This window comes from Pipistrellus hanaki, assembly GCF_964339955.1.
Source record: "Pipistrellus hanaki genome assembly, chromosome: 1".
Classification (NCBI taxonomy): domain Eukaryota; kingdom Metazoa; phylum Chordata; class Mammalia; order Chiroptera; family Vespertilionidae; genus Pipistrellus; species Pipistrellus hanaki.
Genome location: NC_140503.1, coordinates 30503780 through 30521746, shown reverse-complemented (window position 1 = coordinate 30521746; position 17967 = coordinate 30503780). Strand labels below are relative to the sequence as shown.

At 41.2% G+C, this 17967-nt stretch overlaps 1 long non-coding RNA gene across 2 annotated transcripts; it reads left to right on the top strand.

The window, feature by feature from the left end:
• Positions 1 to 1374: 1374 nt before the first annotated feature.
• On the top strand, positions 1375 to 12585 carry LOC311616567. 2 transcript variants are annotated; one of them, XR_014793914.1, is made up of 4 exons: positions 1375 to 1572; positions 2703 to 2823; positions 11957 to 12072; positions 12181 to 12585. It is a non-coding gene; the product is annotated as an uncharacterized lncRNA (long non-coding RNA). The 2 variants fall into 2 exon arrangements; XR_014793915.1 differs by having other exon boundaries at positions 1385 to 1594.
• Positions 12586 to 17967: the final 5382 nt, after the last annotated feature.

Below are 17967 nucleotides of genomic sequence, written 5' to 3'. Positions count from 1 at the left end.
CTGCCATCGCAAGAGTCAACCTGAGACTACACTGTAGTGCTACTCTGACTCCAAAGACTGTAGCTTTTCATTTTAATTCATCCCCAGTGGTGCCTTCTTCCTTCCAGGCCCTGGTCTGACCTTAGAGGGTACCAGGGAAATGGTTTATCTCCATCAATCAGACTCCCCCCCTGAGCATAGCTTTGGGCAACGTTTTCCTGCCAGGTTTGTCATTTTCCCGTCTTTAATCTGGCTCACTGGCTACCCAAATTTGCCCACTCTGATGTTGTCATTCTCCTCTCCACCCACGAATAACAATCCCACTGAAGAACAACAAAAAAGCAGTGGTAAAAAATTAAAATACCACTTGAATGAGACATCAGAGACAATAAAGTCTCTTAAGTGAATTTATACTAAAATGTAAATGACTGAAACACGCATAACTTCTCCAGTCTTCTTTGTGAAAGGTACCTTTTGTTTTGTGTATTTTTATTTTAAAGAAGTCTGCATACAAGCCTGTGTTTCCATGGGCCTCCGATGAAAAGGAAGACTAACTTTATAAAGGAAGTCCTTTAGACCAAGGGGGACATTTATTTTCTGAAAACTTTGACCCTAGGACTGTGGTCAGCCATAGACAACATTAAAAGGCATTAGACTCTGCTATGGTCTTTATGGATCAGTTAATAGTTCGCTCTTTAAAATTTAACAACTGCTCAAAGCCGCAGACACAAATAGGAACACTCTGGACAGGAGAGTCCCAGAAGATAGAAGATCTTAAGCTCTTCCTCCCACATGCCTCACCCAGTTCGCACGCATGGCTCCTCTATCTCTTCCCTTGCCAGGGACCTGGCCGGGGGCAAAGGAGCATCTAGTGGAAGTCTCAGTGTCCAAAAAGCACTAAGTCCTGTTGTGTCCTCAGCCACTGAAAGTGCTGTCCTACTCTGATCATAAACCCTACCACCTACAGAGGGTAGGAAGGTGTTTCCAGATGCCACCCCGCCCCCAGCCAGGACCTGCAGAGAACGGCCTGCCCTGGGAGCAGTCAGTGGCCGGCCCCCATCACCGCTCAGGCCTGCCGGAGCTCATCCAGAGGAAGCCCAGCGCGGGCAGCTGCAGAGCTCACTCCCTCACCCCAGGTCCCGCCCGCCCTTCTGGACCCCACTTAGGCCACAAGAGGACCTTCCCTGTGCTGCAGGGACTCTGTTTGCCGCCCTTCTTCTTCCCAGCTGTCAAATCTCATTCCTACAGCCTCAGCCTCTGCACCCAATCTACAAAAAAGTTGCTCCTGTGCGGTTGGAGGGGCGTCATCGCCTCCTAGCAACGCTCCTAGCAACCGGATAACATCTGCTCCCGCTGGTCCAATGCGAGCGGAGCGCAGCTGCGAGCCCGCCTCGCGTTCCGAACCAGAGCGAAAGGCGCTTCGGAGCCGGAGGGACGGACCTGCGGGAGCCAGGGCTGCGGGGCCGAGCTGCAGTTGCCGCCGCCGCCACCGCTGTCAGCGCCGCTGTCTGCAGAGTGACAGCCGCAAAGGCAGTGAGCACCGAACCCCGAAACCCGCGCCTTCAGGAAACAAGTGCATGCGCCCATCTCCCGGTGAGTGCGCCCCGCTCCCAAGGTAGGTGTGGACTCTCCCAGCCCAGTGCCCTCCTCGGAGGCTCAGAAAGGACTCCTTTCCCTGCGGGGGAGGTTAGGAAGGGGTTTGGGGATCGCACCCCGCCCCCAGCCCATTGGAAAGTGGTCAGCGGGTAGCCCCAAATATCCCGACTCAGTGGTCCAAAGGAAATGATCTTGGAGCTGGTTCTTGAGGATGTCCCTGTCCATCGCTGTTGGGTTCGTGTTGGGAAGTTTTCAGTCCTTGTTTTTTTTACCCTTAGACTTCGCTGCTTGTGTGCCTCAGCGGGGCTGGGAGCAGCAATCCCTCCCGGGAAGCCTTAAAATGACACTGGGTAGTCTCCGCTAATGGAATCAACACGTACCGGGGAGCAACATCCTTTTAGGTCCCGCTCTGGAAAGGGTCCATTTGGCCCGGGAGCAGCCCTTCTCGGTTACTCAATCTCCTGAAAAGTAACCATAGTAACTCACCTCTCTTTTGATGGGATCCTCCTCATTGGCTGCCTATCTGCCTTTGGAAAGCTCATCTCTCTAAATATAGAAGATGATGAGATCTGGAAGCCTACATCTATGTAGAAAAGGTGCAGTGAAACATGCTCTTTAAAGAAAAGTGCCACTTCACTATTTCAGAGCTGGTGAGAAGTAGTGTGTATGCCAGAGAACGGTTGGATTGGTGTGTTTTGAGTTAACTGCTGGATTCTGACTTGAGAGACAATATTTTCTGAAATTATACAAATCCTAGCATTTAAAAACAAATTTTATCTTTCTGGCTGAGTTTAAAAAACAACAACAACACATTCACCTACTGGTAATCTCCCAGTCAATAACAGGTGAGATCAGTTATTCAGTTATTTCCTAAATTTCTTAGGATAGTTAAGATTCCTCATGTTTGGAATTAAATTTGAAGACAATGAAATTAATAGTGTCTTCAAAGGCTTGTCTATTTATCTCTCTGGTCCAGATCAAGCCCTCCCCCCCTCACCCCCCACCACCTCAAAGATCTTAGTGTCATCTTACTAAGTGCGTTCACCTGACTTTATAACCAGTTCAAGTCAGTGTAGTGCTGACATTCCCATGTTATTTGTGTCTGTCTCCTTGTTTCAAAACCTCAGGTAACCATTCATTCATGAGCCAGAGGCTGTGAGAAATGCTTGCTGTGCAAAGGGGAACTCTCACCAGATTTTCTGAAGCTGTCCTGGAAATACACTTTTCAGATTGATTCAGCATTATCAGGTAACCACTGGCTTTTACAGGCATTATTGTTTAAATATGTATCCAGAGCAATAAATGCTAACGTAGCATTACCATAACTTACAAGATCAATAGGAGGGGTTGCTTCTATAGATAGCTGCCGGGTAGAAGTCAATAGAGGGTTTCTGTAGAAAGGACATTGGTGGGCCGGCAGATCTTCCCCCTCTGAGACCCCCGTGAATAGGGTGGGCCAAATTAGGTAGCCTGGCTCAGGGAACATGTCAAACGGAAGCTTGCTCTGCACACTGGTGCATGTCTGAATGAAGTCAGTGAAAAGAGCTCTCTAAGTTGCAAAAAGGGATTGTGGTGATGTTTTCAATTTAATTTGCATAAAGGTCATGATGATACAAACCCATCAGTGTTAAGCATTTAGACTCAATGTTCAAGACTGAATACAGTCTTTTAAGGAGTGCTCAGCCCTCCAGCGTTGTGTAACTTTCACATGTACTGAGCTATCCATGTGCACTTCCTGTAGGTAACCAGCCTCGCAAATTGTGATCAAATTCACGAAAATGGACCATGCTGCCTCTCTCCCCTTTCCCTGCTTCCCTTTGTAACAATAAATCATTGAACAATTTTGCTCAGAAACCTGTTTGAAAATGTATTCTGTTCCGGTTGTTGTATAGTGTTTATATAAGTGTAGTTGGCATACGATTTTCTATCAGTTATGCTAGCAGCATGTTTACGAGTATCATGAGGCTTTGAAAATACTGGTCTCCATAATCATTGAAATATTTGTGGTTTAGTGATTTTAAGCATTAAAGATGACCATTTGAACCATCACAAATGTTGGTTTCAATTAGCCTGTAATACTACCCACCTTTTTCTTTTTTCTTTTTCCATTACAATTATTACATTTTATGGTGAAAAACAAATCTAAGGATACTCAAAGAACTTATTGTCATTCTTCCATGAGATGTGGATGGAGATCTAGTCATGCTATCAACCTGAGGAAAGTTTGAGGACAGCAGCCACAAGTATTGGTTCCTGTACATGCCTTAGTCTTGTGCTTTAGTGATTTATACACATCCTATTTTTTATGTACTATGCATAGGATTTTAAAATCACTCAGTGCCTTTAATTATTGAATGAGTCTGCCCTTTGGTGAAGACCACTGCCACAATCAAAAAGGTCAAGTAGAAGAGGCTCTTAAATTTTTATTCTGATTTTAGCCTGAATGTATAATGTGCAGAATATATGCTGTGTACCTTGGGAGAACAGATCTGTTTAAAATCATTCACCAGAAAATGTTATCATGGTTTAGCTTTAAACAAATCAAATAGTACCATTATAATATATGTATTCAATCCTAGAAACATTAGTCAGAGTGTGAAAAGCAATTCTTACCAATTTATAGTTAAGGATGAAGTCACTCTCCTCAATAGGAACACCAGCTATAATTGAACATATAAAGAGGGGTATAAAGAGGGGGGTGTATTTTGGTCTATAAGGCTCAGGTAAAGCTGAGATCATTCAGGTTTAAAATGGAAACCAAGTCCTAATTTCAGTTTTTTCCAACTCTTGTTGGAAGTTTTTAGGTGTTTATGAACATTCCACGTTCTGTTTTATGTCATGGCACTTTCATGAGATTAAGAAGATGCCTGTAATGTGGAGGAAAGTGGAAAGGTTTGATGAAGTTGCTGGGGTTTCTTGCCTCCACATCTGGGCTCTCCACTGAGGGCTCAGGCCAGCTGGCTTCAGCTCTCAAAACACTGACTTCCCAACAATAGGTCTAAACCTAGGGCACAGGCCAGTTCACATTGCTCTATTTGTTAAAGCGATATGCTTCAGGAACCCAGAAAAGGGTAAAATTAGAAGAATTGCAGAAGCAGAGGTGTAAACGGACTGTAATCATTCAGCACTAAAACTGAGGCAGACACACATGTTCCGGTTTAGGGGAAGCCAATCCTTGTCAAGCTCCCATCCCCACACCTTATTTTTAATAAGTTGTCTGTCTAAATAGTATCTATGCGTTCCTTCAGTGCAGCCTGCTTTTAGTCTGACACAATTCTCTCTGAATTTTTTTCTGATTAAATTTTTACAAACAGGCAAATAACAGAGCCCTCTAGTTACGACACTAATTCCCAGTGGGGCGGTGGGGGGATATTATTGAAACGCACAAGGGTTGGCTGGTGCTAGGTTCAGTACTGTAATACGGCTTTATATTTAGAATTAAAACCTTTTTCACGTTATAAATTATTGACTGTAAAGTGCAACAGAAAGTCTACTTGGTAGGCAGAGATCCAGGTGTCTCCTAAATACCATTGATGCTTAGAAGGGGAGGAGGGACAGGTTTGAAGCTGGAACTTCTCCTCTGTGGTGGTGTATAAGAGTATGTTCTCTTTTATAAATGATGATCAAAGGGAAGTGTGGATCAAAAATATCACAAAAAGAGGGGAGATTGCAAAGAGAAGCAGGACTCAGAAGCCTAGCCTCACTGCTGCCCCCCTGTGGTACCTGTGTCATCACTTCATGGCTCAGGTTCCCTACCTGTAGTGTGGGAGATAGACCAACTCTTATTAAATTGGGTGGCGTGAGTGAGCTTGAGCACACTGAAGTTTCATGAAGCACCTTTAGCTCCAGAAGACAGGCTGCTTGTGAAGGAAGAACATTTTGCCACTAGAGCAGCTCCAGGTGGTGACACACACCGGGTCCCGTGTGCATGAGGGCAGAGAACCACTCAACTCCAGGGCTAATTCTCCCCCTCAATTCTGAGTGAGGAAAGTTGTACACCAGTCATTGCATCTTTTCTTTTTCTACAAACTCTTTGGGATACCTGGCTAAATGTGCTGGGTGCTGTAACCCAACCTGAGGGTGGTATCAAAGTGGAAGATGATATAGATGCTATAAATCAGATACTTTTCAAAAGACCACCTGGTATGTGTATATTAGGGATTGCAACCTTCCTCTCTGAGCAACAGGCCTGGGTATCTAAGGCAGTTATAGCCTCTCCATAGACATTATTGGGAAGATATTTCCTGGGACCTATCAATAGCTATATGGTTGCTCTACTAATTTCCTTTCTTGTTCCCACTTTCCAAAGTGAAAGGTGGAGTGGAAGGGAGGATCATCTTCAAAACAAGGAATGCATTTCTGAAGGGTGTGAACCACGGAGTTTTCCCAGGCAACCTACAGCTCTTGGTCTCTTCTCAGGACTAGGGCCCGATCATGGCAGAGGTTAGGCTTTGTGCAGCATCTAAGGTAACTTCACAGTTACATGGATGGTCACCTCCCATGGAATGCTCTTCTCGTTGGGTCCAAGGCCACCACCAGGGAACAAGATAGATTTGTGGAATTGGCCGTGTTTCACTGAATATCCTGTGCCTGTAACTGGGGCGGTCCCAAATGCTGCTGGTCTCTTGAGAAACCATTCTAACTCACCGGCTGTCAGTGCCCCATTGAAAGCTCCTGTGAAAGTCTTCCAGGAGCCACAGCCGGTTGGTAATTTTAAACTGTCAGTAGAGTCAGTCTTGTGCTTGGGGTAGATGCTCCATTTGATGAAAGAGATTATTCCGTTGATTCAGAGCTCAGAACTGGCACTGAGTTCTGCCCCCATATGACACAGTTCACAGAAGGGTGCCAGGCAAAGGCTGGTGAGGAGACGATAGATGAAACATTGCTAAATATCAACAAGACAGAAGGGCCACAGAAAGCACAGCATTACAGCTTTAGATGTTGCACTGGTCTACCTTCCTGAACACACTCAGGAATGTTTCCTGCATCCTGCGCTTAACACTAAAGGCAGGACAGATGTCCTATAGATGACATAGTGCTGCTGAGTAGGGTGTATGTAGGACCTCAAAAACAAGATAACAAATAATAATATCTAACATTTATGGACCAAAAAATATGTGGATATGCAATAGGCACTGAGTATGTGCTTTTAAAATATCATCTCCTTTAATATGCATGCAACTCTCCATGAGTTTGGTATTTCATTGATGGGGAAACTCAGGCTCTTTGAGGGTAAGCAAATGTTGCCCAAAGTCACTAAGCACAAATATTGTAGAGCTGGGATTTGAACAAGGCCTGAAGCACATATTTTAAGTCTGCAGCAAGATTACAGAATATGGCTGACAGTGACAGATGGAATAGTTCTTTCTAAACAAAGTGGTCATGGCCCTTAAAGCGGAATGACTGGTAGCCTTGCCACCTATTTGTATAGGTGGAGACCTACACATTTTGTTGTTAATCCTCACTGGAGAATATTTTTTTCCATGGCTTTTCAGAGAGATTGGAAAGGAGGGAGGGAGGAGGAGAGAGACAGAAGACAAGAGAGTACAACGTCAATGTGAGAGAGACACATTGATTGATTGCATCCCACACATGTCCAAAGCAGGGGCAGGGATCAAACCTGCAACCCAGGTACCTGGCCCTGACTGGGAATGGATGCTCGGCTGCTGAGTAGGAAATGGACTACTGAGGGCGAGGCATGTACTTTCTGAGGCTCATGCCAGGCTAACCCCACAAAAATGGAAATCAATGGGAGACTGGAAGCAGAGGCCCTTGAGTTGTCTGTAGCATGAGTCAGTGAGTCAGTTGTTGATCTGAGATGAGAACCCACTATTCTCCCCATGGATGAGACTCTTCTTTTGTCTGTGGCTACAGATGCACACCTTTAATGGGATGGTCTCGACGCTGGTTTTGCAGTGTATTGATTGCGTGAAAATGAAAAGCCTACCAAAATGCAAATATGTTAAACTCATCACTTCATCATCTCTCAGGCTTTTCAGAGTCCTGGACAAAGAACAGGTCACGATGACAGGAGTTGTTCTTTTATCATTGTCTGTTCTTTCAAAGTGTTTGTAAATTAATTTGCTGATGATCTTTCCTTAATGTACTGCCCTGGGCCGCGCACCAAATGAAATCACTTGCACAATAATAGGGTTTCAGTTGTCTGAAGGCAGAAGCAGAACAATAAGGAAGCATTTGAGCAATCGTTTGTAATTGCATTTTAAACATTTATTTAAAGAAATAAGTACAAATTGTACTGCCAGAACTCCGATGATGGGATGGTCATTCTGTTCTGTGATTCTTAATGTGTTGCTTGTTGAAGTTTTACACCATGAAATATACGGAGCCCAGCAGAGGTTTATGTGTCCGAAGGAAACAATTGAAATATACAAGTCAACATTCGCCATTTTACCTTCAGAGATAAATGTGGGCTCAGGCTAATTCAGTTTTATGACTTATGTGCTGTTCTCAGAGCTCAGGACACTGTCTAGGAAGACAAAGTCATTTTCCTTTTTCTTTATCTATTTCATCATCTTCATCTGAACTACAGGCTGGGCAGAGTTTGCCTTTTTAGCTGCAGGAGACTTTGACATACAGATGTACACATGTTGAGGGGGTTATAACAGGCACACTTCTTTGGATATTTGGAGTCACTTTAACTCTCCAAATGACTATGTGGATGTTTCAAAAATATTTCCTTTGCCCCAAATATATGACCAGAGGCACTAAATCCAGAAATATTTGCTCAGAGCCTTTACAGTACCTGTACTCTATATATAAACGTGACTGTTGGAAATATTCCTTTACAGTCTTTTACCTCTCTAATTATATATAAACGTGACTGTTGGAAATATTCCTTTGCAGTCTTTTACCTCTCTAATTATAACCTGGTTTCTCCGGGAGGCAGGGTGATGGAAAGAGTCTCAAAGTCAGAGTTGGGAGGCCAGGCTGGGATTTGTTCTGTGGGATAGATCTGTCCTTATTGGCACTAATAAGAGCTAGGATTTATTGAGTACTTACTATAAGGCTGGGACAGTGCCAGCCTCTTGCCATGAATTATTTCAGCGCTCCTATGAGCCAGTATTATTTCTGTCCCCACTTTGCAAATGAGATTCGTGGAGTTGATGTAATTCTCTCAAGGTCACACAACTAAAAAGCAGCAGAGCAGAAATTCAAACCCACCTCTATCTGACTAAAAACCCAAACTCTCAGCAGACAGCTCTGGGCCACAGTTTCCTCATCTACAGACTTTGGAGGCTGAACCAGGTGATCAGGTAATAGTTCCCAGGCCTGAATTGTTGAGTTCCAGTGCAGCCAGGAAAACAGATGCAGCTACTTATGTTTGCTGTATATTTTAGTCTCAAAGTGGCTGAGAGCACCCTCCAACATTTGATGCTGAAAACATTGCAAGTAGCTCAACAGCCTGTAAGGAGGTAATTGTCAAACTGACACCAGCTGGGAAAGCTTTTCAGCATTTCAACAACCCATGGGGGTGTTTCTTAAGAGCAGTAAACTAGGTTGCTAAGTGTGTTTGTTGCCCATGAAGCTGAGACACCCCTCCAGTCCCCCGAGAATTTACTCTGTATCCTCAGGGTCTGCAACATTCATAATCTTAGGCTGACTGCTTGAATACAGCCAGACAGAATCTTTATGAACCTTAGAGACATTTGGTGTATTTTTCGGCCTAAAGAAAAATTTCTTCCCCAGAGCATTACTTGCTGAATTTGACATTTGGTTCTCCAAGTTGCCACCTGCCCTTCCTTGTATCATTCATTCAAAGGTTTTTAACTGGTCATAAATACTGTAGACATTGCATTGCGTTGGAAAATAATACGAGCAGACATTTAAAGATAGGTACATATTATATTTATAATGTTTTCCTTATGGTAAAGTCTCTCTTCTCATTTCCAAGTCTTTCCTCATCCTGTGCTGTTCTATAGCAATTCATTGGACCCTATTTAAAGAAATCAGCGGCTTCTCCAGTTGTAATGCGAATAACAGCCATTGATACTCCTTAATGCGAGCCTAGGAATTTATGTTGAAAAGTGACATCATTCACTAGTTAAAATGCAGTCTGGCTTTGTTCATGATGCTAAAGCATCGAAGCCAATATAGCCAATGTTGCAATAGCAACAACAAGAATCAATCAAGCTGATTGCTTGGCATTCTGATGATGAGGCAATCGGCTGATTGGCTCAATCTTCTGTTTTTCAACTTGCTGTTGTAGTGCTACTCCCGAGTTTGCCTAAGGCTTTAAACACAGAGGCTCTAAAAAAACGTGGCCTTCAACATCATCTGGAAATTTGTTACAAATGTATATTCTCTGCTCCCAGCCCAGACCTACTGAGTTAGAAACTCTGGGGTTAGAGGCCCCAGCAATTCTGTTTCAAGAAGCTCTCCCATGGTGCGGATGTTGGCTAACATTTGAGAACCACTGTGGCATCAACTAGTTATAAACCATTTAAAAAGACTTCAGGCCGAAACCGGTTTGGCTCAGTGGATAGAGCGTTGGTCTGTGGACTGAAAGGTCCGGGGTTCGATTCCGGTCAAGGGCATGTACATTGGTTGCAGGCACATCTCCAGTAGGGGGTGTGCAAGAAGCAGCTGATTGATAATTCTCTCTCATCAATGTTTCTAACTCTCTATCCCTCTCCCTTCCTCTCTGTAAAAAATCAATAAAATATATTAAAAAATAAAATAAAAAGATTTCAGTCACAGGAATCGATTGTCATCGTGGAAGGTCCCAAAGTTTCACCTAATTACTGGATTAAACCCGTTGAAAATTCACCAAAGAAAATGTTTACTGAAAAACAGCCCCTGAAGCTTTCAAGGATGCTTCCTTTATTTTCAATGTATTCAATTTTTTTTGTTCTAACCTTTTAAAATCTGTAAAATCTTCATAGAAGCCGAGTTTTGCTGATTGAATCCAAAGATTGTATACAGTAGCAATTATTGTCTTTGCATAGATTGTGAGTGATCATTACACATTCGTCTCTTTTTTAGGTCAGACACACCAGTGGTTTAAAAATTTTATTGTCCTTGTAAGACAGGCGAACTCTATTTAAGGCTCTCTTGGGTTTATAATCCATTGTGAGGAACTGACTCCTTTGAGTGCTTAAAGTGTGATTTTTTTTGTAGCTTTTCCTACCAGTTTAGAAAAATCACTCAGCTACAAAAAGCTGCAGGAAGCATTTATACAGATGCATCAAATTGGGGAAAAACTAGAAGGAGCAGGTTCTTGAACACATTTTTAATATTTATGATTTAAAAAAATGTAGAATGCTAGAGGAAAAACATAAAGTGTCTTAACCAAAAATTTACTTAACACTTTGAGAAGCAAATGGTTTCAACACCTGTAAAAATTTGAGATTAAAATAGACAATGGTTAAACATGAACTTATATTTTTTCATTTTCCTAGTCTTGAGTTGGGATTGAGTGCTGAACAGGACTCAGTAATTTGTAATCTAAATCCATTCACTGCTTTCACTAGGAAGCTCTTTGCCTTTTGCTTTTAAAGTCAACTTGCTTTTTTTCTGTGATGTGAGCACCACCTAGAGTACATACTAGGAACTTCCTTTACACCAACATCTGAAAATCTGCTCTCAGAACACTGTCCTTCCTTAAGTAAGCCAGAATCCTCAATAGCAATAGTATTTCAAAGGAAACAGCAAAGATTTTCTCTCTCAGATATTACACCATGGTCAAGTTTGCTAGTCGGAATGTCATTTAAACCTTTCATTTACTGATGATTAACTCTTTAAGACAGGCATTATGAGGATGGTGATATACCATCACCATATCATAGGCTTTATCTACGAACAGACACAATTATTTCTTTAAAGTGTAATTGGGTCACCAACCAATTTTACACCAGCTTGATTAACCCAGAAGCATTAAATTACCTCTGTAAATTAGGCAGTTTAACTAAAAGAAGGATGAAAAATAACATCTTTGTTCATTACACTTTGTAAATCAAATTGGATATGTTTTGGCATTAAATGGCATGAAAGGAAATAGAGGATTGGTAAGTAATTTATTTTTAAGTGGCTGCTTCAGGAGATAACTATAAATCTGCAACCTGAACACCGATCCTGGGTCTGGATAGTGGCACTTACACCACAGGGCAATGCCCCTGACTGCTTTACCAAGCTGCTTAGTAAGTGAACAGAGAATACCATTTCCCAGGGTCCCCTGTTCCTTTTCACTCCTAGCTAAGGTGACCAGACTTCCTGCTTTTGTCTGGACGCGGGAAAAATTGTTAAAAATTGGGACTGTCCCGCCAAAAGCTGGACGTCTGGTCACCTTACTCCTAGCATTTTTGTGGTAAAATACTCTTGGTCACAAAATCTGACTTTTCTCCAACTGTTTTGTTTTGTTTAGCTTATCCAACCAAAGTATTAACACACACATTAACAACGTCGAAAGTAGCCTACTTTAAGAGGAAATATGCAGAAGAAGAAGATTTACATCAAGATTACCATGGGTATTTTCCAAAAGTAAGGATTCACTTGTTTTTATTCTTTCATTTTTTTATGACTCGGCCTAAAAGCTCTGGCTTTCGTGTCTCTAAGGCAAGTAGCTTTAACCATGTGCTTGCCTTCCAGCACTTGATATTGCCCGAAGACAGGACCTGCATACTCAAACTGTCTCTGGAGAAGCTCCGGTTTCTTGAAGACCCAGAAACCTACTTGAGAAGGTCTGTGCTAATTAACAATTTGCTGAGGAAGATCCACCTGGAGACGGAGAAGGAGAGCTATGAATACTTTAAGGAGGCTCCCTGCTATAAGACTGCTTATTCTGATGCAAGAAAACGGCTGAAGTTTATGGTACAGGAATGCTGTTCTCAGTCTCTCTATTACGAAGAGCTGCATTCGTATCATATCGTGCCTTACGCTTCGGAAAATGCCATTTACGGGATGGGCTACACTAGCAGCCACTTGGAGCAGAATTCTCAGTTGCTTATTTATAAAATGAATTAAAAGTGACTGTTCAAGTCCACTGATACTTTGTTTTCTAAATGCCTGAACTGTTTGTAGTGACGATGTGAACGTGAGGCACTTGAGATCCAACGTGAGATGCATGCTAACCTGATGGGAGAGAGCTCTGGTTATTATTCAGCAGCCCTTGGTGTCACCCAGTCAAATTGGAAATAAGTCCACCCATTATTAAGAGGCGAGTTAAGTGCTTTAGAAGCACCTCCTCCCCCGATTTGTTTTAAGGTAACGTATAGGGAGAGACTAGGTCGGCATCTTACACAGATTTAAACATTTTAAGCCCGTATTTCCAAATTCTGCCAACTCATGGTGGAAAGTAGCAGATGAAACTGATACCATCTTGTCCCTGAGGATTAAGGGTGGAACAGATTTGCAGTGATTTCCTGTAAACGATGAGGAGAGAGGTAGGTTCTTGCTGAAAAGCTTTGGCGGGTCAAGCATTGTGCTAAATAATTGTTTGACATCCTTCTCCTTTTAGCATTCGTGGCAATTCAAGATGGGGCAGACTTAGGGTGATTTAACTGCTGAAGGTAACAACCAGACTCCTCCAACTGGATCCATGTTCCATTTTGCTTTTTGTTTTGTTGGGTCTCTTTTAAAGTGAAACTTCATAAGATAGCCTGGTGGATGGGCTTCTCTCTAAGTTCTAGAGGCCGTTAACATTTGTGGTGGGTCTTTAGTTGAGAGTTTCAGTTTTATTTATGATGTCATTTTTTTTATATAGGTTGTGAAGCTCAGGAAAAGAGTAGGCAGGGAAAATTTGTTTTTAATAGGTTGATCATTAAAAAAAAATCTTATCTGAAAAATTGGGGGGAACAACAGAAATTCTACATGATGTTATTTCTTTATCTAAGAGTGCATTTAAGGCTGCCTGGGTGAAACTTTGCACTGACTTTTGTACAATAGTTGACCATTCCCTATTTGACAAGATGTGTCAGAATGCCTTTGGGGTCGAGTTTAGATACGCCCCTGTATTTTGCAACTTGAAAGCTAATTATTTAACAAGTTGGGTAGATTCCTGAAATCCTTTGAAGTAGCTCATCGTTTTCTTTGAGGTTCGAGTGAGACATCTGATTTCAATGTCTTGAGTTATATCCTATGCAGCATATCAATTAAGTAATTGTCACTTACTGGTGAAGCAGATTGGGAAAACTAGGTGCCAAAGGTATATTCAAGAAAATACCAAAGACCCAAAGATGAGTGTTGGCTAGACTAGGATGACCAAGGTAAGACTCTTAAGTAAGGATTGTACAGGACAAAGGAGAACATTGTGAGAGGGTTTTGGAAAGATTTGCCTACTGATGTGCTTTCCGAGCACTTTGCGCATCCTCATGATAATCAAGGACACTGCTTTAAATGAAGACATGACAGGCCTTCCGTGATCCTATGTTTTGGCAAACGTAAATATGGTGATTTGTCAGCCTTGTATCTTGCTTCGTTGATAAGCCATCTTATAACCAGGAAGGCCTTTTTCTCTTCAAGAGAATTTTGATTAACATGGATGCTTTTGGTATAAAGAATATCAGTACTCTAATCAGCATGCATTGTTAGAGCAACATAGCTATATAATTGATAAAAGTATCTGGTTTACATTTAATTGCTCAATCAAAACTAGGAAAAATGCATTAGAACAAACTGAAAAATTATAATTGATGTTAATTTCTAAAGGCATTTTGGTATAAATGATGAGATAGCTTTGAAATACAAATATAAATATTTTAAAAATTAATTTAAGGGCAAAAACGTGGCCACAAAGTTTTAGAAACTTTATTTTACGGCATATAAAGTACCTTATTTTCCAGAATGTGTCTTTTAAAATGTAGGTTTCTTAAACTTGTGGGGACATTATTTGAATAGACTCAAAATTTGTTAGGATAATACTACTATCATATAATTAAAAATAGAATTAGCTCTCCAATAGTTTAAATTTTTACTGAAAAGAACATTTGGCCCCATTTAGGACAGTGTCTACAAGAAAATACATTAGTGCTAATAGATGTGACTTACTAAAATGTCACATATTACAATTGTTTGAGGAGAGAAATGCACATACTTTGCAATATAAGAGAGCGAGAGTGAGAGAGAGAGAGAGAGAGAGAGAGAGAGAGAGAGAGAAAATTACCAAGACAGCGTGCAACTGTAATATATACTGTGACAGAAATCTTAAACAAAGCAAGAACTCTTAGTCACTGAACCAGTAAGAGATGCGAAGTCTGTTTATTTGGTGACATCATTAACCCAGCTCTCTGAACTATACATTCACATGTAGAGAAGGAACTTATAAACCAGCAGTATTTCTGAATATGCTTTAAAAAAATGTGCTGATTTCAAAACAAGTTATTTAAAAAATATCTTTTAGAGCATCAAATTTCTCTTCCCAATAAATAACTCATAGATGAGTTGACTAATGCCATCTTGACTTTAAAAAGTAATATTTGTATTTCAACTATGTAACTTTCTGAGCTAATAAGATTGCTGTGACTTATCCTGCCACACTGAACCACAGGGAGACCCTGCTAGACCTGCTCTAATGGGTGACAAGGTACAACTTTTTTGAACTTGGATGACCAGAGCCACTCTTAGAGAGTAAGACAGAGAGGGTGGGAAATCTGGGTGCCTTTGGTAATTTTGATCACTCTTGTGGGTGCCCAACCAGCCTGAAGACCTAGTAAAAAAAAAAGAAGAAATTAAAAAAAAAAAAGTGGAGAGGAAAAAACGAAGAGATGAGGAAAGGGAAAAAGGAGGGCAGAGAAATAGGGAACAGGATTAGTAAGTGAAAGGGAAAGTTGTTTCATGTGGGGAGGGGTTGCTTGCTTATTATACTCAATTTTGCTTTAAACGATACATCTAAAACCTGAGGTCCTCAATGAATGATCTTTTCTTTTATTTGCTGATGATGCACAAGATTAGGTTCTATTCAGTATATGCATTATTTGAAATGTGGTATTTCTGTGAAACATACCTGACACCGAGCTCCTGGGCAGACGAGAAAAGGAAAAGTAGAAATGAAGGCGAGGAAAAGACTATATGGCAAGCCTGTGTATACATGGGTAAGCTCGAATGCAGGATCAGATTTCGATGTATATTCCTAGATATAATAAGTTCTAGTGCTGGAGGATGTGGAATGAAGTGCAGTTCCCCACTATTAATTGAGTAACTACTATGAGCTAGGCACTGTGCCAGGGCAGAGGATATACTAGTAGAGAAGAATGTGCACAGTTTCTTGGCTTCAGCAGTTCGCTGATGAGAGAGGAACTCAGCAATGTATGGCTTTCGTTTAAAAAGTAAGGATTCTATTGGGAGTAGCACCTGCATTTCTCTTTTCCACACTATGGGATTGTTTTCAAGTGTATGTCTCCAAAGGCATGTGGGAGAAGGGAAGGTCCACTAACCCAGATCTTAAGAAGGAGTGTGCATTCTGCTTTGAGCATTTAAAACAAAAACAAAAACCCGGAGGCATAATAGAAACCCGCTATTGAAGAGGGAGAGCATGGATGACCTGAGCCCATTCCTTGGATTCAGGAGGTCAAACACTGACCAATTTCCTATCCTTTGACTTCTGTAACTTTCATTTTTTTTTTTAACAAGAGAAAATGAGGCTAATATTCATGTCATGGAGAGTCTTGAAGAGAAGCAGAATTGGAAAAAATCATAACCTGAGAATTGTATATAGGGTGTTCAAGGTGAAAGGGGAAGCATTTTTTAATTCTCCTTGTGCTGGTGAATAGCTTAAGTGAATCCCAGAGGTATCTTACCATCCGCTACAGGAGCTATGGTCCTTCTCTACCACTGGCTTCCAGTCTGAATCACAGCCTAACATCCCGTCTTTGCTGAAACTAGAAGTTATGGTTCTAATTCCTCACTCTCCTTTCCCCCAGCATTGATACTGATTTGCCCCAAAATATTTGCAGGAAAGTAACAATTTGCAGTATGGCTGCACTCCTGTGGGAAAGGGTTTTCAGAATGTATCAAACTAGAATTCATCAGCTTCTTGATACAATTCTTTGGAAAATTATTGTGCTTGGTCATTAAATAATTGTCTGTTAAGGTGATCTTCATGTTTCTAGAGTTCACTGTATTCATTATCTGTTGTGTACATTTTTGCTAAAGAAAAAAAACAAAAACAAAAACCTTAGGTTGGAAACAATGGCAGACTGTGTGCAATTAATTCAAGCAGTTCATGAATATTTATGTAATATATGGAATTTTAACTTACATTTTCCCTTTCTTAAACTTCAATACTACGTGCATTAGCATGTGACCCGTTTTAGGTGTTTTATTTTATTTTTTAAGTGAACCCTGCTTACAAGTTGTTTCATTCATGGTTGAACACTTTGGGCAAAATTTCCCTATTAAAGTGGCTCTTAGCTGTTCCCAAGGATGACTTAGAGCTGTGTGGATGAAGAACTTTCCTCTGCCTTAGCACTTCTCCAGTCTTCGGTGCATATAAGTCACGGAAGATCTTGGTAAAGTATGGGTTCCTTGTAATAGGTCCGGGATGAGACCCATGGGCCTGCATTTCTTTGATTACCTGGGTGATGTGCGTGCTGCTGGTCACTAGCCATAGTTTGAGTAGTGAGACTCTCTATTACATTGAGAATCCAAATATACATTCAAGCTGTACTCTTTACTGTTTTCAAAGAATATGTGTTTATGCCAGTTTTCCATAGACTTTTTTTTTTTTCTTTAAAGAAATGCAAGGTAAAAAGTAAATATCATAAACCGGTTTTCCAAATCAGCCATAAATATGCAAATAGTTTGTATAGTCAAATACAGAGAAAACTATATCCCTTATAAAATTTATCTACATCAAGGAGCAAAAAAAGAACATGGATGTAGTCATGTACTGCTCTTATCAGCCAAGAAATGATAAATTGTAAATTTCTCTTCTCAATAATTCCCGCGCCCCCCCCCCCTCCCCCGGCCTTGACTGTATACAGATAAGGGAGCACCATTTAGTAACATTAGGGCAAAGATGAAGTTTTGTTCATAGTCAACAAGAATTGGGCACTTTTTTTTTTTCTTGGCCAAACCTAAGAAAATCTTTGAAAAACATTCTATACTGAACTCAGAATTATGGGTAGCTGCAGAGCCTGAAGAATTTGGGAAACCTGAGCTGAAAAATCGCACCTCGATCTTCAACTTCTGCTTTGAACTCTTTCTTGAGCTTTATTCCATGAGGGCCCCTTCCCTTGCTGCTGGCATCCCGTTTTTCTTTGGTCATGAGTGAGTGAGTGAGGGGCAGAGGATTGGTGTAAATGAGAGTGTAACACAAAAACTGTCTAATCCGAGCATGCCAAGTGATCTTTTTCTGTCAGGCTCTCCTTCGGTCATAAAGTGTTGGTATAGCTATTGTGAAATATAGTGTCATAAATTTGTCATAAACCATTAACAAAA